Source organism: Pelodiscus sinensis, chromosome 8, assembly GCF_052426305.1.
Source record: "Pelodiscus sinensis isolate ZL-2025 chromosome 8, ASM5242630v1, whole genome shotgun sequence".
Lineage (NCBI taxonomy): Eukaryota > Metazoa > Chordata > Testudines > Trionychidae > Pelodiscus > Pelodiscus sinensis.
Genome location: NC_143059.1, coordinates 29585986 through 29608378, shown reverse-complemented (window position 1 = coordinate 29608378; position 22393 = coordinate 29585986). Strand labels below are relative to the sequence as shown.

General features: G+C 44.8%; 1 protein-coding gene across 2 annotated transcripts in view; it reads left to right on the top strand.

Moving 5' to 3' along the window:
- CDH23 (cadherin related 23) overlaps positions 1-22393 on the top strand; it is a 573109-nt gene that overhangs the window by 73975 nt on the left and 476741 nt on the right. The gene's annotated exons all lie outside the window — the stretch shown is intronic.

Below are 22393 nucleotides of genomic sequence, written 5' to 3'. Positions count from 1 at the left end.
GGAGCAGCTTTTCTCGCCCCGGAGGAGGCGGGCGGCGGGACCAGGCCTCCCACCGCTCCAGTCCTCCGGGGTGAGAAAATTCCCGTTCGTAACTGCGGATCCGACATAAGTCGGATCCGCATAACTCGGGACTGCCTGTACTTTTTTCAAAAAAACCCTGTGGTCTAGACACACCCTGGCACTAGTTCTTAATCAGGTATATGTGTTCAATCTTGCCAGTCTTAAATGTTCGTGGAGTTGAGCCCCACCCCTGCCCCAAATTATGATGCCCAAAAAATGGGGTGAGGGAGAAGGAGGGGGTCTCTTAACTTTCCTTTTGCAGTAATTTGAGCCTTTGGGTATGCTTACTTCATGTGTTCAAGCTTTTCTCTGTAGCTGCAGAAGGTAGAGACTTTGCTGCTTTTTTGTTTTTGTTGTTGACATCTAATATTTTGATAACAATGTCTTGATTCTAGTAGCAGGGGGAGAATTGTGCCGACACACAGTGATTTGCAAGATTATCAATTTATCAGTGAAATAATGCAATCATATGCATCAAACCTTTTTTGTTGCAGTGCTGGCATTTTAGTGAAAACTGCCACTATGGCAGCAAACAAGATTTAATTGCACTCCTTTTTACACACTTTCACACTCAGAATCTTCTGGAAAATTCATTTTATAATGAAACATTTTATGCTTGTGCTCAATTGTAATGTGTGGACTTTATTTTTAAAATGCTTAGCAAAATACTTTCAGTTGCTTTTTAAACTGTTTCCTACTGTTTATAATTAAAGATCACATTTCTTGTACCATGGTTCAAAGATGGCTGAGCTTTAAAACTTGAGAATTGAAATATGGCTAGTCTTTGTTGAAGAGAATGGCCATAATCAGGTATGAAAATAATTGGGTGAAAACGAACAGTTATAAGCACTTGAAAATGTTTTGTACTGAGCATATTTCATGAAATTTCTGTCTCTGATAGTTTTCTCATTTAAATAAGCCACACACATGATTGGTGCATCTCTGTAGATGTGGACATTATCCTTTTTAATTCCTTATAGCTGTAAAAGTACTTACACCACCGTTATTGGTTAAAATAGCCTAATGATAAAGTTTAACCCTTTCCTTTTTTAAATAAATAGGAAAATGTAAACTTTTTAATGGAATATTAAAATTTCATAATATAAAATGAAAAGTTCCAATAGCACTTTCATTTGACCACAGTATGAATGTAATATATTTTATTTCTGTTTTCCATGTTATTGTATGACCTGGATATACAGAAGGTGCAATGTGCCCAAACTAATATTGCTGTTTGAGTCAGCATTTCATAATGTTTTAACTGTGGAACCTTAACACAAAGCTGACACTCTTTTTCATGTAATAGATGAATGTTTGAATGGCAGCATAAGTTAAAAAAGTTGTCATGACTGACTACTCATACACATGGATGGCTTTTGCATCAGCTGTATCCATTTAAGAGAACAGATTGCGACAGAATTGTGAACAGTGCAGTGAAAACATCTCTTGAGTTTGCAGCTGCTGTTTTTAAAAGAGTGAATAAGCTGTGTACCTATTTCTTAAAGATGTATTAATATTGCATTTTACACAAGGGGGAAAGATTTCAAACACATGATCATTAATGGTGAGTAACTCAATTTTATTCCATTCATCTCCATGGCTTTGTCAAAAATTATTTCTCTTTGGAGTCTCATGTATTATATTGTGCAGGTTGACTTTCTGTGGTTGTGCAGTTAGGAAGGTAATTCAGTCTTATTTTTCTCTTGTGTGTTTACTACAGGCAGTCCCCGGGTTACGTACAAGATAGGGACTGTACGTTTGTTCTTAAGTTGAATTTGTATGTAAGTCAGAACTGGTACATATTATAGGGGAAACTCTAGCCAAACTTTTCTCCAGAGCTGTGTTTTATTCTCCCACACCTCACTTCCCTCAGTCCTTTATTCTCAAGCTGAGGTGTCTGCTGAGAAAAGCCGCTCCGCGTCTCCCTGGTCTCCTGTGGGGGGGGGGGGCGGTGCGCTAGCTTTGCGTCTCCCTGGTCTGCTGGGGGGAAGCAGCTAGTGCAGGGTTGCCTCACCCCGTTTGTAAGTAGGGATCCGATGTAAGTCGGATCCATGTAACCCAGGGACTGCCTGTACTTACATATCACATATTTAAAAATTCAAATTCAGCTAAAGGAATTTGGTGGGGGTATGCTCCCGAGACAGGCCCTGAAAGGGCTAATGTGGGCCCGAGACCAGACCAGTTATGGTGCCTGGCTGCATCTGGAGGAGAAACCAGACTTAAATGAACATGAAGCCCAGCTGGGCAGAAAGCACTCTGGTTAGTATAAAGCCAAGAAGTTGACAGCAGAAGGAGGCTGAAGTCACTCTTCGAGAGCAGAGATGAAGAGGTGAAAATCTGAGGGAGAAGAAGCCCTGGAATCCTAGCCCTGGAAAAAGGATTAACTCCACAGGAGTTGTGGGGGAAAAGCCTGAGAAGGCAAGGCAGGAAGAAGCCAAAGGAAACAGTAGCAAAGAAAGGGGACCATGTAGATGTTGGCTGCTTGTTATAGGATCCCTTGGCTAGAATCTAGTTCTTTTGCCTCACACTGGGAAATAGCATAGCAGTTGTCAGACAGACCCTTCAGACCAGCTGTCTGGTAGACACCTGATTCCCTGGAGTGGGGGGAATGTACAGTAACCTGGCTTGTCACAAAGAAAGAGCACCTTGAGTCCAGAGGAAAAGAGATAATTGGGTAAGAAACTGAAGGAGAGGGCACCAGAGGGGAAGAGAGCTAGGTGAAGCCGCAAGAGAAGCCACAAGCTAGCAACTCTGTAGCGACTGAACAAGGAGATATAGAATATTATGAATATGCATAATACCATTATATAAATCTGCTATAGCCTCATCTTGAAAACTATTAAGTTCTTCTTTGAGTGATGTCCCCGTGGATGCCCCACTGCTGGTGTTGGGCTCATCCCGGCACTGCAGATGGGAGACTTTTTCAGCAGTGTCCAATGGGGCGGCGCATGCGTGAAAGCGGTGTGTGCTGATTGCGCCCCTGGAATTTGCTTGTGTGGCCCGACTCCTGTCAGTTCCATTTTGACCACCCTTAGTTGCAGACAGAGCTCTTTTGCTCTCCTCCCTCCTCAGCTGCTTTTTTTCTGTAAACAGGAATTCAAGCAATTAGTTAGAAATCATTCCATTCTCGTATTTATAGTCAGTAGTACTTAGTTAAAAATTTTTCCTCACGGTGATTGTAAATAGTTAACCCATAGTGCCTAAGGGATGATGGATTTACAACTGGAACCCCTCAGCCCTCTGGTACCAAAAAAAAAGAGAGAGAGAGAGAGAAGTGTGTGGCACAGATAACAGAAATGCCAGTCTGCACTCATTTTAACAAATGTGTAACATGCTGAGATTCTATGCCTGTGTCAAATAGCCATGTGTCGTGCATTCGATGTGCCACAAAAGTGTGCTCACTGCTTGAGCCTTATGGACAGACCCACAAAAACAACAGAAAGCTCAGGCTACGTATGCTGCTGTTCGACAAGGCACTCGAGCCACAGGTGAACTGCGATACTGACTCTGCAGTGAAGCAGAAACATAATCAGAACTTGCTACTACATAAGTTGTCCACCAGAAGAAGGACCTCTCCTGCTTGCTCCCTCCCATCAGAGTTACCAAGGGACACAAACCACGCACTCTGGCTTGGCATGCCCACATGCAGCATCGGTGCTGGAGTTGCAATCCCGTTCAGAGCAAATTACAATATTGACTGCCCCAGCACCGGAGGCATCTGACACTAAGGATCTAAGCAGCACAGTGTCACTGTTGGTGTCTTCTAAGACCTCGGCACCTACAAAACCCAGGCAAAATTGGTGAGGTTAGTGCATAGCCCTCACACTACACCATCACCAGCGGCACAGATGCCGCCCTCCTCGCATTCCCATTCTCCGGCACCGCAAGAACCACCATATAGTCAAGCACCAGTGCGACACCAGGATCAGGACCTCCATATACTCCTCCCCATTTTCTTTGCGTGGCTCTCCGATTTTACCACACTCGCCAGTGCTTTCATACTACAGCTGCTGCAAAAGGGACCATAGGAGTGTATTTTTCTCATAACACTTTTCCCCAACCAGATGGCATTCACTTTATGGCAGGCACCATCTGCACTATACATGTCACTCAATATGGTATCCAGACTGGTCTTACCATCCATATCATCCACCCCGTTGGTCTCCATATCCACATGGGGCACCTTCATAGCACTGACCTACCGTGCACTCAATTCTATCTCACAGATCACTACCTCCTTCACACTTATACCTCTGCCTCCCATATCACAGCAATGGACACTGAGGAGGGACAGTTTATAGATGATGCAGATACCAAACCGCCAGATGCGTCTCCAGTTGACAAATCTTCATCGGTTCCTGATGACTGGCTGTCATCCCAGAGGGCCGGTCATCAATTGACCACCTCAGGCAATACAGCATGGACTTTTTATTTTTCCACCCACAACCAAATTCCTTAGTGGTGGATGCTGCAACCCAGAGGGACAAAATACCACAATACAGATCGGTAGCACAAGGCCAAGGTCACGAGCACTAGATCTGTTTGGCAGGAAAATGTGCTCTTCTTCGACCCTGCAGCTTCGAATAGCTAACTATACATCACTTTTAGCAAACCGCAGTTATACTAAAATGACAGAACTGATGCAGCACCTCCCCGATAAGACCCATTTTAAGATCTATAATCTAGGAAGGCTACGCGATAGCCTGAACAGTGCTACAAATAGCACTTGTCACTGCATACCTGGCTGCAAGAGCAACCACAACATCTGTTGTCATGAGACTCACGTCATGGTTACAAGCAGTTGGAGTCCCCAAAGAGCTCCACGCCAAAGTTGAGGACTTGCCATTTGACAAGGACAAATTATTTGCAGCTAAGACTGATGAAGTTCTCTGCTCAAGTAAGGACTTGAAGACTACCTTGTGTATACTGAGGGTGTACTCACCGCCTTACTGCAGGAGACAATATACTTCACTTTTAATATACTGCAACAGCAAAGGCCCTGTGAGAACAATTAAGCCAAAAATGAGAAACCAGTACCCATGACCCAGCAACACTTGCTCATCTAATCACCAGAACTCTAAGCAGCAGGTTTGAGGTCTTGGTCAAGGGCTTGCAAGATCTCTTCAATTCACCAGTGCCTTGCCAGTATGCGGTATTTCATCACCATTTACGCCACTTCTACAACCAGTGGGCAGCAACAACCATGAACCGTTGACTTTTAGAAATCATCAGGTACAGACACTCCATTCCCCTTCTCTTAAATCCCACCAACTTCCCCACCCTCCCCAGGGAAACGTCTCATGAGACATTGCTTTGTAGTGAGGTGGAGCACCTCCTACACACAGGAGCCATAGAGAGGATACCCGAACAATATCAGGACAGAAGCTTTTATTCAAACTACTTTTACTCAAAAGAATGGGAGGATGGAGACCTATTCTTGACCTTTGCCCCCAGACAAATATCTGTGCAAACACTGGTGACAATAATCCCAGCACTAGATGAGAGACACTGGTTTGCAGCCCTTGACTTTCAAGACATATACTTTCATATAACGTTTCACGCCGTGCACAGGTGCCTTCTTCGCTTCACACTTGCTCAAGAACACTTCCAATACAGAGTTCTGCCATTCAGTCTTTCATCAACCCCCAGAGTTTTTTTCTAAGACCCTGGAGGTTGCAGTGGTGCATAGTCATTGCAAAGGAATCATGATATTCCCATATCTCGATGATGACCTCATTCGTGGACCATCTCAGAAGGCTGCAACGGATATGATCCTCTTCACAAACAATTTCTTAGACTTCCTAGGGTTCATTATCGAAGTACAAAAATCTACCCTTCTTCTGACCCAATCCCTAGAGTTCATAGGAGCACATTTCGACTCCCCTATAGCACTAGGGACTTAGGCTGCTGAGCTGCACTAACCCTCATAGAAGGGGATCTGGTACTCAGACTCCAGCCATTGAGCCGTACTGACACTGGTAAGCAGACTTGTAGGGGATTTTGACCATGGGAGTCTTCCTGAGGGGAGTCCGCCTGTTGGTTTCTCACCCAATTTGCTCACTGAATGTCATGCAGATTCCTAAAAGGGCTGCGTAACCTACACCCATCCTATAGACTGATTTTTTTTTCCCCCTCATGGAATTTGGAGTTAGAACTGCATGCACTATCCAGACCACCGTTTGAACCCATGACTAAGAGCTCACTCTAATTATTAACTGTAAAGATGGTTCTCCTACTGGCTATCACATTGGCAAGACGTGTAAGTGAACTCGCTGCTCTAACAGCATTGCTCCCTACACCATCTTTATCAAAGATAGAGTAATTTTATGCCTTCACCCTTTCTTCCTTCCCAAAGTTTGTTCCAACTTCCATATCAATGAACTCATAGTACTTCTAACCTTCTACTCAAAGCTTTACACTTCTCGAGAGGAGACTTTCTGCATATGCTAGACGTTCACAGAGCGTTCTCATTCTGTAGAGACACAGTCCTTTCGGAAGTCTCACATTTTGTTTCACTGGCAAAGCAATCCAAGGGAATGCCACTCTCATCCCAGACGATTTCTAAACTAGTTACAACCTGTATCCTCCAATGTTACCCCCTTCAGGATACTCCACATTTTGTGCTTCCTAGGGCGCACTCCACACATGCCATGGCAGTGTCAACAGCCTTCTTGAAAGGAGTTTTGCTCACAGACATATGCCGAGCTGTTATCTGGTCCTCCAGTCATGCTTTCATGAAACATTATGCAATTTCAACTCAACCAGACATGAACTCTGCAGTAGCCAATGCAGTTTTATCATTGGCACATAGAACCTAGCTGAAGCCCACCTACCATCTGTGGGATACCGCTAGGTAGTCACCATGCGAAGCACCCAAAGTTACTCTCCTTGAGCAGGAACAATTGTTCTTTGAGATGTGTCCCCCTGCGGGTGCTCCTCTCCTCTATTTTGGCATAATAACTCCGGCAACAGGGCATTCACGAAGAAACCGCGGGGAGTCAAGCCGTGCGCATGCACACATGCCACGGTTGCAATTAATGTACATGCAACACCAATTGTACACTGCTGAAAAAGTTTCCGATCTGCAGCGCCGGGACAAGGCTGACACCAATAGTGAAGCATCCACGGGGGGGGGGAGACACCTCTCAAAGAACGGTTACTGCACAGTGAATAACTTCCTTTTTTGGTCAGGTAATTTTAAAAAACAGATCTAGCAGAAAAGAGAGCTAGAGGAGAAGAAATGTTTCAGGCCAGGGAAGAGAGGGGTTGCCACACAGGTGAGACTAATGAATTTGGAAAGGAGGGGAGAAAGAATAGGTATGTCAGAGAAATATAAAATGCCTTGTGGTATACAGAAAATTAGCCTGCTTTATGGCATTTATCTTTTTCCATAATACAAAAGCAATGAAATTTAACCATTTTAAACCATGAAAAATAAGCACTTGTGTTTGCAAAGTTTTAGCATATGGAATTCAGTGAAGTGGGAGATCAAGGCAAATGGCTGAAAGAAATAAGCAATGAGTCATAAAAAATATCAAATGTTCTTGACCCTGATTTAAGCGGGGTCTATGGGCACATGCCTAACTTAAAGCATGTGGGGAGTCATACAGACTTCAAAGCTAGGCGTGTACTTATGAACCTTGCTTAGTCTGGGCCTAACAGTATACTAACAGTATGGCTACGTCTACACTGGCCCCTTTTCCGGAAGGGGCATGTTAATTTCAGCCATCGTAGTAGGGAAATCCGCGGGGATTTAAATATCCCCTGCGGCATTTAAATAAAAATGTCCGCCGCTTTTTTCCGGCTTTTAGAAAAGCCGGAAAAGAGCGTCTACACTGGCCCCGATCCTCCGGAAAAAGCGCCCTTTTCCGGAGGATTTTATTCCTACTTCAAAGGAATAAGATCCTCCGGAAAAGGGCGCTTTTTCCGGAGGATCGGGGCCAGTGTAGACGCTCTTTTCCGGCTTTTCTAAAAGCCGGAAAAAAGCGGCGGACATTTTTATTTAAATGCCGTGGGGGATATTTAAATCTCCCGCGGATTTCCCTACTACGATGGCTGAAATTAACATGCCCCTTCCGGAAAAGGGGCCAGTGTAGACGTGCCCTACATGTTTATCCTCCAACTATACGGTTAGTGCATGTGCTTCAAAGAATAAACTATTTAGGAAGAAATAGGTGACCAGGACACAATGTTCTGTTGTTAGGGAAGCCCAAAGCCATGTTGGCCCCTGAGCAAGGTGGGGGGGGGTCCCCAGTTCTGTGCTACTGGAAGGGGTGGAGTCTCAAGCAGAAGCGGTTGGGGCCAGAGCTGCTAGCCCTCAGCACCATCAGGAGCACACCATGCACCTCCCACCCCTTAGTCACTCAGAGTGTGCTGCGTGATGCTCCAGTGGTGACTTAAAGGATCCAGGGCTCAGGGGACCACTGCAGAGGCAGTAGATGTGGCAGTGACTGGGAGCCCTGAGCCCTTTAGAATCACCCAATCATGGGGTAGTCCCCCCTACACCCACGGTCGGTGGGTCTGTCCGTTGCTCATAATGAGATGTGCTTATATAATGTAGGTCGTTTTTCAAACATCTTGACATTGGCAGTTCTGTATAGCTAAGATCCCTGAAACCTAACTTCTCAGCTGCTACAAGTAAATATAATGCCACTGAAATCATCCATCTAGACAACTAGAAAGCCTGTGGACTTTGCAAGTCTTCAGTGACTCTGTATCCACTGAGAATAAGTTGACAACATGGATACGGCTCATCCTTTCTACATTGGTGTGTAAGATTATATATCCCCCTTTATACCAATGGTAGCATGAGTGTACCAAGCAGTGAAAGACCGAGGTCAACTTAGATTTGTTTTCTCACAACACTTCATTAATGAAGCCTGTGTTGTCTGCTAGAGATGCTTCTACAGGTAGATGCCTTAGCACAGATCCATAGGGACTAGATTAGAAGGGGTGTTCTGTTGAATTCCCAATATAGAGCTGTAGATGGTAGGATCACAAAAGTCAGAGTTTTGTATGTGCTGTTGCACAAACATACCAAGCAAATTTACCTTTGCCCTGGCAGGGGGGAAACCTCTACTCACCAGTGAAACTCATCTGGATTTTCTGCCTGTCCAAATGGTGCATGCAGTTGAGCATGTCAAACGTGGGGTCTGATAATCTTCATGTCGTCTGCCTGACTCTGCCGAACTGCTTAAGGATGCAACTATGCAAGAGATTCCCCATGCAGACAGCACAGTCCTTCTGGTTATCAATTTTTACAGCTGTTTACTTGCCATTTTGCTGAAAAGTTGGAAAAAAAATCTCCATAGCGGATATGAATTCACTTTCCTGGAGAAATTGCCCCTGTGATTGGAACATTGTCTGTAGTCCTGTCAGGTACATAGCCACAAATGGCAGGTTATAGAAAGCAAATTGGCTAAAAGCTATTACCCTTTTACTTCTGTGGACTTGGAAAAATAGTCATAAATTAATGTTCCATGCTGGAGAAGAGAAGTAAAATTCCCCAACAGGCAAACCCATACTTTTCTTTTTTTGGGTTGGGGGGGGGGGGGGGGGGGGGGGAGAGTCCTAGGGAGAAATAGGATGCTATGATAATAGATTTAAACTTCTGATGCCTCTTCCAAATTACATACAGTCCTGTCACTGGGGTGGGGGAGAGGGAGAAGCCTACAAGGCATGGGAGCCTGGCTCTGAGCTGAGCCTGGCATGGGGGTTTAGGGTGTGACCTCCAGGAGGGAGTTCAGGGCTGGGGTAGGGATTTGGAGTGTGAGAGAGACTGAGGAGTAAGGGCTTATGTCAGGCAGCTCCAGTTTGGTAGTGCAGGGGTTAGGCAGGCTCCCTGGCCCTGGCCCTGGCCCTGCACCAATCCTGGAAGCAGCTGTCACTGTGGCCCATGGTGTGAGAGGTGGCTCTGCACACTGTCCTCAGCTGCAGGTACCACTCCCACAACTTCTATTGGCTGGGAGTTCCTGGCTAATGGCAGCTGCAGAGTTGGGGTGAGGGCAGAATGTGGCAACTCCATGGCCCTCCAGAGGCCACAGGGACGTGCCAGCTGCTTCCAGAAGTGGTGTGGGCCAGGGAAGGCAGGGAGACTACCTTATGTCTGGTGTGCTTCTGGTTTGGCTTCAGCTGACTCTGGAAGATAGAGCACAATTCCAGGAGACTCCTCGTGAAAGTGGGTGGGTTGGCTATTCCGATAGTGGTTGGAGTAATCGTCTGAGTCAAGGAGTCAAGCCAACAGTCAGAAATGGATTTGAATACTTGGCAAGGACCAGGACCGGGGACAAGGCAAGAAGGCTGGGACCTGTGTAGCAGCCAGGCAGAACTCAGTTGTGTGGACAACTTCCTGTGCCTCTCTTTAGGTTTAAATAGGAAGTCCTGAGCAGAAGTGTTGTCAGCTTCAAGCAACTATTTGAAATAATGTACTAGACAGGAATGAAGTTAAGTGGGTTTCTCAGAAAATCTGAAGGTGGAGGTAAATGGAAATATACCACTCCAGACTGTACAAAAACCTAGACTTTTGAAGCTACACCTTGAGGAGAGACCCATTGTTGGGCTGATTACCTGGTCAAAGTCTCTACAGATCAAAGACCCAGACTGCAGAAAAAAGGCTAACCTAAGCATGGAGGTGATTGTTCTGAGTTAAATGCTGTTATACACTTGTAAATCACAGAACTCCTCCTTGGTGGAAGAGAGCTGACACCTGCCAGAGCCCTAGGTGGAGTTGGGGTGATCACTGGTAAGATTATTATTGTGTGTAGATTCTTTTATTACTTTGTTTTTCTCTGCAATGCTCTCACTTTTAAGAATAAATATGCTTACTTAGAAAGGGCAGTGTGGTATGCTGTAACTGTGTCCAGTTGTGCTGTTTTATAGCCTTTTGATGAGCAAGCGCAGCAGGCTTGCTTTTGCAGTCTGACTTGTTAGAGAAACTCCTAATATAGGTAGGGAACCGTGCAGCCTGGGAAAAACCCTGGTCAGGTTTCTGCCCAAGAAAATTCCACAGATCTTTGCCCAAGAAAAATGACTGAGGATCTGGGAGCCTCAAAGAGAACATAAGAACGGCCGTACTGGGTCAGACCAAAGGTCCATCTAGCCCAGTATCCTGTCTACCGACAGTGGCCAGCACCAGGTGCCCCAGAGAGGGTGGACCGAAGACAATGATCAAGCGATTTGTCTCCTGCCATCCCTCTCCAGCCTCTGACAGACAGAGGCCAAGGACACCATTTTATCCCCCGGCTAATAGCCTTTTATGGACCTAACCTCCATGAAATTATCTAGCTTCTCTTTAAACTCTATTATAGTCCTAGCCTTCACAGCCTCCTCTGGCAAGGAGTTCCACAGATTGACTACACGCTGTGTGAAGAACTTTCTTTTATTAATTTTAAACCTGCTCCCCATTAATTTCATTTGGTGTCCTCTAGTTCTTCTATTTAGGGAACTAATAAATAACTTTTCTTTATCGACCCTCTCCACACCACTCATGATTTTATATACCTCTATCATATCCCCCCTCAGTCTCTTCTTTTCTAAACTGAAAAGTCCCAGTCGCTTTAACCTCTCCTCATATGGGACCCATTCCAAACCCCTAATCATTTTAGTTGCCCTTTTCTGAACCCTTTCCAAGGCAAAAATATCTTTTTTGAGGTGAGGAGACCACATCTGTACACAGTATTCAAGATGTGGGCGTACCATAGTTTTATACAGGGGCAGTAAGATATTCTGGGTCTTATTTTCTATCCCTTTCCTAATAATTCCTAGCATCCTATTTGCCTTTTTGACCGCCACTGCACACTGCGTGGAAGTTTTCAGAAAACTGTCCACGATAACTCCAAGATCTCTTTCCTGATTTGTCGTAGCCAAATTAGCCCCCATCATACTGTATGTATAGTTGGGGTTATTTTTCCCAATGTGCATTACTTTACACTTATCCACATTACATTTCATTTGCCATTTTGTTGCCCAATCACTCAGTTTGGTGAGATCTTCTTGGAGTCCCTCAGTCTGCTTCTGTCTTGACTATCCTAAACAGTTTTGTATCATCTGCAAACTTTACTACCTCACTGCTTACCCCTTTCTCCAGATCATTTATGAATAAGTTGAAAAGGATTGGTCCCAGGACTGACCCTTGGGGGACACCACTACTTACCCCTCTCCAATCTGAAAATTTATCATTTATTCCTACCCTTTGTTTCATCTTTTAACCAGTTCTCAATCCAAGAAAGGACCTTCCTTCTTATCCCATGGCCATGTAATTTACACAAGAGCCTTTGGTGAGGGACCTTGTCAAAGGCTTTCTGAAAAATCTAAGTACACTGTATCTACTGGATTCCCCTTGTCCGCATGTTTGTTAACCCCTTCAAAGAACTCTAACAGATTAGTAAGACAGGATTTCCCTTTACAGAAACCATGTTGACTTTTGTCCAACAAATTATGTTCTTCTACATGCTTCACAATTTTATTCTTTACTTAATTTTATTCTTTACTTTGAGGTGCCTTTGTTGGACAAGGAGGAAAGCTGACTCAGGTGTAGTTGCCCTGAACTGGGACAAGTACTTCAGAAAACCAAGGTGCTTCCTGCTGCATTTTGTCTTGTTGTCAAGTGTGGGATGAGTACACCCTATCTTCCTTGCAGAGACAGGATAAGCTGCCTTTGCTTGCTGTATAAAAGGTAATTAAGAATTACACACAGGATAATATGGGTCCTCCTTTCCAGAGAATTTGTCACCTTTCCCTGGTGCTCTAGATAAGTTGGGACAGTGCCAAGTAAAGGACTCTTTCTTGTACAGGAACACATGTTCCAGCCCTTTCTCCTGGATTTCACTTCTCCTGGCAGCACAGGAGCATTGTCCAGATCCAATTAGGCACAGTGCTCTGAGAATTCTCCACAAGTGTTGGATGGAATAGCTGTGATATTGCTGTTTTGATAGGTCACAGAATAAATTTTCTAGGGACAATTAAACACTTCACAGTAAAAGGGGGGGCAGGATTTCCGGACCACTGGGAAAGTTAGGGTGACTCCTTGCTCCAGGATGGGGTGGTGTCTTAGTTGGAAAGGATGGAGCTGGGAGCAGCCAGCCCTCAGGACCATCCAAAGTATGGTGCACTGAGGCGCCCCCTCTCAAGGCAGCACTCAGTGCTCCAGCAATGATTTAAAGGATCTGGAGCTCCGGCTGCTGCTGCAGTAGCAGAGGCGGCATCCAGGATCCCTGGGCCCTTTTGAATTATTGGGCCTTGCGGTAGTTGCCCCCTTTTCTGCTCCCGCTGACTCAAAACACTCAGGATAGCTATTTTCTCAGAACTTTAACCTTCCTCTTCTCCATTGCTTGGCAGATTTGTGAACAATAGCATTGTCCTAGTAACCCTGATCTAGAAGGGTCTCTGCCTTCCCAAGGTTTAGCTGATGTTTTTCTCTGTTGCAGCATCCTTTCAAAGGGAATTCAAAGATAGTCAAATCATCCGGAATTGAATCCTTGTGGTTTGCATTTTCATGCACTTTCTCATAGAAACTGAGCTGAGAACATCAGCTCAGTGCTTCTGTTGGCCAGTCCAGAGGAGAGCGCTTGGTTTTTGGTTATCTACAAAATGCCTACTGTTTTAGTATCCAAGCACAAAGCCATTGTTCTCGGGGGGCCGTGGATATAAAGTTGATCAGAACCCCCTGAGAATCTCTAAATGAGGGACGTTTTCTGGTTCTCAAACTTGTGATCACTCCAGATATGTAAGAATGTTCATATATGGTCAGACTAACAGTCCATCAAGCCCAGTATCCTGTCTTCTGACGATGGCTAGCGCCAGGTGCCTCAGAGGCAATAAACAGAATCCTAGAATGGAAGGGACCTTGCGAGGTCATCGAGTCCAGTCCCCTGTTCTCATGGTGGGACGAAGCACTGTCTAGACCATCCCCAATAAATGTCTATGTAACCTGCTTTTAAATATCTCCAGAAATAGAGATTCCACAACCTTCCTAGGCAGTTTATTCCAGTGTTTAACCTCCCTGACTGTGAGGAAGTTTTTCCTAATGTCCAACCTAAACCTCTGTGTCTGCAATTTAAACCCATTGCTTCTTGTCCTCTCCTCAGATGCCAAGGAGAACAATTTTTCTCCCTCTTCCTTATGACACCCTTTTAGATACCTGTCCCCTCTCACTCTTCTCCTTCCAAACTAAACAAGCCCAATTCTTTCAGTTTTCCCTCATAGCTCATGTTCTCTAGTACTTCTGTCATTCTTGTTGCTCTTCTCTAGACCTTCTCCAATGTCTCCACATCTTTCTTGAAATGTGGTGCCCAGAACTGGACAGAATACTCAAATTGAGTCCTAATCAGCGCAGAGTAGCATGGAAAAGTGACTTTGTGTCATGCATCCCAGAATCATGCTTGCTTTTTTTGCAACAGTGTCACACTGTTAAATCATATTTAGCTTGCGGTTCACTATTACCCCTAGATTCCTTTCTGCAGTACTCCTTCCTAGATAGTTGCTTCCCATTCTATATGTGTAAAATGGATTGTTCCTTCCTAAGTGGAGCACTTTGCATTTGTCCTTATTAAACTTCATCCTGTTTACCTCAGACCATTTCTCCAGTTTGTCCAGATCATTTTGAATTATGACCTTATCCTCCAAAGCATTTGCAACCCCTTCTAGCTTGGTATCATCTGCAAACTTAATACGCGCGCTTTCTATGCCAATATCTAAATCACTGATAAAGATATTGAACAGAATCGGTCCCAAAACAGACCCCTACGGAACTCCACTTGTTATGCCCTTTCAGCATGATTGTGAACCATTAATAACTACTCTCTGAGAATGCCGCTTCTTGTAGTAGCTCCATCTAAGTTGTATTTGCCTAGTTTATTGATAAGAAGATCATGTGAGACCATATCAAATGCCTTACTAAAGTCTAGGTATACCACGCCCACCGCTTCTCTGTTATTGACAATACTTGTTATCCTTTCAAAGAAAGCTATCAGATTGGTTTGACATGATTTCTTCTTTACAAATCCATGCTGGCTGTTACCTATCACCTTATTTTCTTCCAGATGTTTGCAGATTAATTCCTTAATTACTTGCTCCGTTATCTTCGCTGGCACAAAAGTTGAACTGACTGGTCTGTAGTTTCCTGGGTCAACAAGTGATCCATCCCCTATTACCCTTTCCCAGCTTCTGGCAAATAGAGGCACAAAGTGAATTAATAATGGCACAAATGCTTCTTTTTGCTGACCAAGCAGAGTCATAAATGGCCTTCATTCTGAGCAGAGGTCCCCACTGTCACTAGATGGAATTCTCCATGTTAACAGAGGGTCAGCTTGTGTTCCTTGCTGTCTAAAGCGGGCATCTATTCAGGGACACTTTCCTTAAGCCATTCTCTGAGTATAATTTTAACAGTGTAATTAAATGCTCGCCCCGAACAGTTTTATTAGTGCGATTCTGTGCAGGAATTATTGGAAAAAATAAAATAAATATTTTTCTAAACAAGGTGGAGAGCAGCAGTTATGATTATAAGTGACGGCTATAAAGGGCTGGGCTGTGCAGTGGGCTTCTCCAATCCTGTTCTCATCCCTTTTATCTATTAAACCTGCTGTGTTGTAAACGCAAACGTGGCCCAGGTGGCAGGATAATCACCTCTTTAATTGTGCTCTGAATGAGATTAATTTCTTATCTGACAGCTTGACATCTTTATTATTATTAATGTGTGAGTTACGCTTTCATATTTTTGTAAATGTGGTGGCAAATATTTTCTTTGTTTCAATGTATTGGTTACATCCTTAGTTATCCTAGGCTGGATTCTGAGCCCACTGCAGATGATGTGACTGGGCTCAGTTGACACTTGTTTTTCTTTCCTCTCTTTATTTCGTGGCTCTATTGCTCCTGCATTTGTTCCTCAGAGAAATGGAGATGCTGGCTGTGACAGAGTTCCAGTGCTAAAAGCACAGCAATGCTAGAATTTCTGGGCCTAATAAAAGGAACTCACGGTAAATGTGCTCTCGGCTGGCTGAAATGTCAAGGAGAGCCCTTCTTGCTCACCACCATTACAGCTGGTTGATCATTTTAGAACAGCAATGCTGGTGGGATTGAGGGTTCAGGGCATCATATAACTGTGGTGACCTGAATGGGATGCTGGCTGCAAATTTTCAGTCACCGGTGGTATAGCCATCGCTCTGGCTGAATCGCCTCCGCTCTCATCCATGGTGCATTGACAGAAATGTGGATAGAACCGCAGTGGCTGCAGCATCAGCGCTGTAGCAAATGTTAGAGCAGAGACTGGATATAGGGAAAAGGGATTGTGCTGTGGCTTGCAGCTGGTGTCCAGGCAAGGGCTGATGGCATGTGTGCATCCCAGTCAAACCAGTGTTGCTACTTAACTAGCTGTTCCGTGGAATGACAAGGTCAATAATGCCTTTCCCTGTGTGAGTTTTAGCCAACATTGCTATCAAAACCAACATTAATTCTCACTAATTAGGAGTTGCTACTAATGAATGTCACAGCTAATTAACTCATCTGTAACTCAGTCAAGGAGCAGACCACATGCCCAGCATCTGAGAATGAGAATCTGACTTTCCTTAATCTCTGCCATGCTTTCATTTATCACTTGCCTGCTTTCTGCAGTCATTCATTCTGTGAAGACAATTCTGTGCCCATGTGTGAACTGTGTGTGCATGCATACATTTCTGTGTTGCTCTGGAGTGGCAAGTTTGGGAAGGAGCAGGAGCATCTTTACTGAACTACTCCAGACTGCAGGAGTTGCCTGGCTCAATCTGAAAAGAAATGGTGATTTAGCAGATGATCAGGTGAAGCAAGAAAGGCTGAGAGAAGGGGGCAGGAAGCTGTAAAAAGGACTTATATGGCTGCATTTGAGAGAGAGCTGGCCAGCTGTGAATCAACAGCACTTGATGAAACAAAATGAGTGCAAAGGGGGATGAGGACAAGCAAGATGTTGGATTTCAGTGAGATTATAGAGCTCCAAAGTCAGTTTTTTACAAAAAGTACAAGGAAAACTCTCTCCTCCCTCTTTCCCCCACCCCCAAAAACCCAACAACAATAACCCATGACTGCAATAGGACCATATGAGATGGGAAAAGAATTGGAAGAGTTCTCAGCAAAAAAGCATGGGGGAGGGAGGGGAGGTGGAAATGGCCCTGATGGGGAATTTTGGCAAGGTGATTTTTTTTCTTTTTCTTGCTTGGACCTCTGGAGGAATATTTTGAAGTCCTGCACTACATATTTTGTGTTGCCCTCCCCACCTCTGCTCAGATTAGTTTCCTGTGACAAGTCAGAGAAGCTGATTTGGAAAATGTGCAGCACAGGAGATGACAAAAGAGCTTGCTGCAGCTGAACATGTTAGGTTAGTAGAGGCTTTTGCATGGATTAATTTTCTCCTTGTAATTTCTTACAATGGTATCTATATTGTAAAGCCATATGCCCTGGTTTTTATTGTCTCACAAGAGCAGGGCAACCCATGATATGGACATTTTGGCAGTATTTTTATGATTCTAATATGCATCCCAAGTTTGCCTCATTTCTTGGTGTTACTGTGCACACTGAGTATAAAGAGCACCTCATGTCTCCTGCTTTGTTATATAATTGTCTTGGGCTATTTATGACTGGATTGTTAAGGGCAGGCCAGGACCCTACAGAAAGTCAATGGAAATCCCAACTACTGAATAACTGACACCTATTAATGTGAGACGGCTCCCAGCTTACCGGGGTAGTGCACACACAAACACAGGCCATGTCTACACAGCAGTGGCATAGCTGAGGGTTAGATTGAGAGCTATATATTTCAGGGATGAGGCTTTTTCACCCCCGTGAGTCATAGCTATGCTAAGGTAAGTTCCCAGAGTAAAGCCACCCTAAAACAAAGGGACAGAGACAGGAAACCAAGAGGTCCCTAGAGCAGCATGGTTCGAGGGACTCCATATAGTTTATGGCAGAGCTACATCTTAACTTTTACTTCTCTATGATAGCCTAAGGACTTGCTGACAATGAACTCTAATTGACTTTAAACACTACTCTGTTCTAAAAAGGCCACATGGAGTTTCTGCAAATACTTTTTGAGGTGCATTGATCCCTGAAGAGGCTAAAAGACTGAGCAGGAGTCTATCTCAGTTGGACTTGCTAGGTAAAACTCCTGGGGAGAAACAGAGTGCTGTATCTCAGAAGCTTAGTCTTGGAGGTGCTGAAACCATGAGATCTGGCACACTGAAGCACCGACTGTTAAGTAGGCACAGATTCTGTGGATTCAGACACACGTCCACAAATGTTCTTTGGAATTTTTAGGAATGAGCTTAGCCAGTGTCTGTACCTTATTTGTGTTTGTTTTCTGCAGGGTATATTGGCAGGGCTAGCCCACTGATGCTACAGAATATTTCAAATGGATAATCATAACTATTGCACAGGAAATCAGTCTCCAATTCATCCATGTCGGAAACAGGACCATGCAATATGAGTTGTGTGTCCAATAAAATGACTCAGATTTTGAAACCAACAGCTCCAAAAGAGATACAAGCCAAGAATTATTCAGAGATTTTTTGACAAATAGTTCTGACCACATGTTTGGGACCGTTGCAGTCTGTTTGCAGACAGCTTGCCAACAGAGACACATCAAAATTCATTGAATAAATTATTTATAGTTTATTTACCTCATTCTAACTAAGCCACCTTACTGCTTCTCAGTACAGGCAGTCCCCAAGTTACACAGATCCGACTTATGTCGGATCCGCACTTATGAACGGGGCTTTCTCGCCCCGGAGCTCGCAGGCAGCGGGACCGCCCAAAGCACAGCGGTCCCACCACCTCGAACTCCGGGGCGAGAAAAGCTGCTCCGGGTGCCCCTGGTCTGCTGGGGACCGTCTCCAGCAGACCAGGGACACCTGGAGCAAAGCCGGGGAGGCGGAGGGGTCCCGCGCCTCTGAGGCTTTGCCAGAGCAAAGCCGGGGAGGCGCGGCACCCCGCTGCTGCTGCGGCTTTGCTCCCCGTGTCCCTGGTCTGCTGGGGGGGGGGGCGCAGCTAGTGCCCCCCCCCCAGCAGACCAGGCTTTTGTTGTGGACCCTGGAGCAGAGCAGCTGGGGTGCTGCCGGGTTGGTCCTGCAGGGACCTACCTGGCAGCCCAGCTGTTCTGTCCTAGGCTCGAGATTCAGCCGCTGTTGAAACTGATCAGTGGCTGATTCCAGGAAGCTGGGGGCAGAGCAATTCTGCCTCCAGCTTCCTGTGGTCAGCCCCTGGTCAGTTTCAGCAGCAGTGGCTGAATCTGGAGCCAGGTCCGACTTACTTACAAATTCAACTTAAGAACAAACCTATAGTCCCTATCTTGTACATAACCCGGGGACTGCCTGTACACTCCTTTGTTTGAAGATAGCTATCCTGGGGCAGAGAGGTGAGCAATGCTTGCATTGCCATTGCGTTTTGAAATTTTATTTAAGAAAGTTAGATGAGCTGTACATTGAGTTGTCTGAATTTCTCTGATGCCCCTATACTTGTACCTCCCCCAAAGCCAGAAAATAAATGGATTTTTTTTTGGGTGCCTGTACCCTGCATATCATCAAATTCAGCCTGTTTTGGACCAAAATAGGGAATGAGTTCTAATGGCCTCATGGAAAATTCTCTGTCGAAAGTGAGTTTCTTTTTGTAATCTTAGCCCCTTCTGCCCTGGTGGCCTTGCTGGAGTGCTGTGACCAGGAATCTTGATCCTTGATAGTATTCCCCATGGACTTAACTTTGGAATGTGCTGTAGGTTGCTGATTCCAAGAAGCATTCTGTCACCTGCCCCCAACCATCACACTCCTTGTAAGTCCCGCAGACACCTTTGCCTTCTTGACCTACTCACCAGCCATCTGCCTCCCAGTGACCTAAAATCCTCCTCAGAGGGAGACGAGAGCAGCAGCAGACTGACCCTTAGGCAGCACACATGTCACTTTCTGCTCTGCTGCCCTAAGCCAGCCTCTGAAATCAGGCGGCTAATTGCTCTATTGTTCAACATAATTATATGATACTGTCTGTATCCAAGGCAGGTTCCAAGCCATTTAGACATTTAGAGGTTGAATGTAACACACTAAACCCACATGAAAATTAACATTTCCCTCTACGGTTGATCCCAGCCAGAGAACATGTTTTTAAAGGTATTCAGTTCTGTCTACACCTGTGTGTGAAACGTTAGTTGAAATGTGTTGACTAACCTACTTTAAAACACACTGTTTCCCCTTGTCTGGATATGGTTGTGGAGATGATTAGGAAGCTCAGAGAACAGCCTAGAACTATGGAGATATGTTCCTGACTGCTGGGCTTGTTGGTCCAAGCTCATATTTCATAGGCTGTTCCCTTTCCAAAATAAAATCAGCAGGTCTCCCTTAGTCTTGAACACAAGTATGTAAGCATGTCAACTGGAGATTAGCTTGAGTCAAACTTGAGTTGGATGTGTGCATCATTTAGAAGCAGAGTATTTGCCTTACTAGAGCAAATCAAGGGCCCATCAAGACTGGGATGTATTCTGGCAGAATCCAATACTTGATTCTTTTAGAAGAAGAAAACTCACAGGGTCTGACTTTGCATTAATGTTGTCCTGTTTTGAAGGAAGCTAATGTGGAGTAGGAACCTTTTTGTTCTTGTCCAAAGTGTCCGTGTGGGGAAGTTACAGGACAGCATGTTGGTACAGGGCGTCCCCACTATAAGTTGCTCCAGTATACATCCATTCTGCACTAAAGTAATTGACACTCGTAGGATTAGAAGTCCTTCCATTCTCTGCTCTTAAGTCACACAACCCACCCCCCCAATCTGTGCAAATGAAGTCAGCCATGGGGAGAAAATTCCCCGCTTCAAGTTGTTTCACTATAAGTTCAAGTTTTTTGAAACATACCTTGGACTTATAGCCAGGACAGCCTGTATACACTGCTGTGCCTGCCCCCATAGTGTGAACTGTGCAGCAGTGTAGCCATGCTTTTGGTTTCCCTTCATGGTGAGTTCGTTAAGATGATGTGCACTGTGAGAAGATTTCCAAGATTCACCTACGTTTTACTGCATCTCTTGGTTTTGGGAATCTCTCTCAGTACCAGTCACAAAGGCAAAAATACTGAGATTACGGAAGTGGCAAATAATTCACTACAAGCACCCAAGGGGTTAAAACAGTCTTCTGTAAATAGCATCATGCAGGAGCATCCTGTTTGATGCATCAAATGCCCTCTGGAAATCAGTGTCTCATCCCTGAAAACACAGAGTTTTTGTGAGAACTTACACCAACAGAAGGTAGAGCTGGCAGCACAGCACGCCCCTGCCTTTCCTCCAGCGTGCTGCCACTCTTCGCTTGGGGGAGTGGTGGATGAGAAAGTTGCTTTGCACTTAGTACCCAGGAAAAGCGACCTTCAGGCAGAGTAGTTCTTTGGAAAAACTTCCCCATCCGTGACAGATTTGACTATAAATCTCCAGTATTAATGCTCTGGTTCCCAAGGTCTGTCATCCTGCATGCCGGTTAGGCATGCAAGTTGCTTGAAAACAATGTACTGATTCATCAGTCATTTCTGAGATGTGTTCCTGTTGCTGTTACCAGGCGGTTGAAGGAAGACTCCAAGAGGTGTTTATATGCATGTGAAATAGAACGCTGCCGTGGGGGTTGCCATCCAAGGGAGAGGAAATAATGGGGTATATTTGTGCACTGGAAAAATTATTACTGTAATGCAAAAAAATCTGTCTTAATGTAGGAGAAGCCAATTTGTGCAAGGTTTTGATCCGCTCACCTTTCACCTCTGGAGCCCTGGCTCCTCATAATAAAAGGCTGAGGTTTTAAACATTGGAGGAGAGCTGTGTGGCTTTCTGAATTGAATTGGCAGGGCTGAGGCAGAGCAGTTCTGAAATGTATGTAGTCATAACTGCTTGGGGAAAGTTTGTAAACCACTTTACACTATACTGGACTCTAATCCGTGCTAGTGTCAATTTCTCCCTTTTGATTTGTCCTCAGAACTTCCAAGCCACACAGGTGCTGCTGCAAGAACTAGTCATTTCCATACATTTGTCTTTGTGTGGTCAATAAGATGATGAATGGGGTTTCTCTTGCAAGGGTCATACCGTGTTGCATTTGTGTCAGTCGGGCTGAGTAGCCTGCCAGACTCCTAATTGTATTTTAATCAGAAAGCTATTTTTTCTTTCCCAAATGCTTTTGTGACTACTTTCTCTCTAAAGCAGTGGTCTCCAACCTTTTTACCACAAGATCACTTTTTCAATTTAAGTGCAATATAAGATTTACCTCAAACCCAAATGCTCTTTCCCTGCATCCTTCCTACCCCTTCTTTGAGGCCCTGCCCCTGCTCCACCCCTTCTCTGAGGCCTCACCCTGCTCACTCCATCCCCC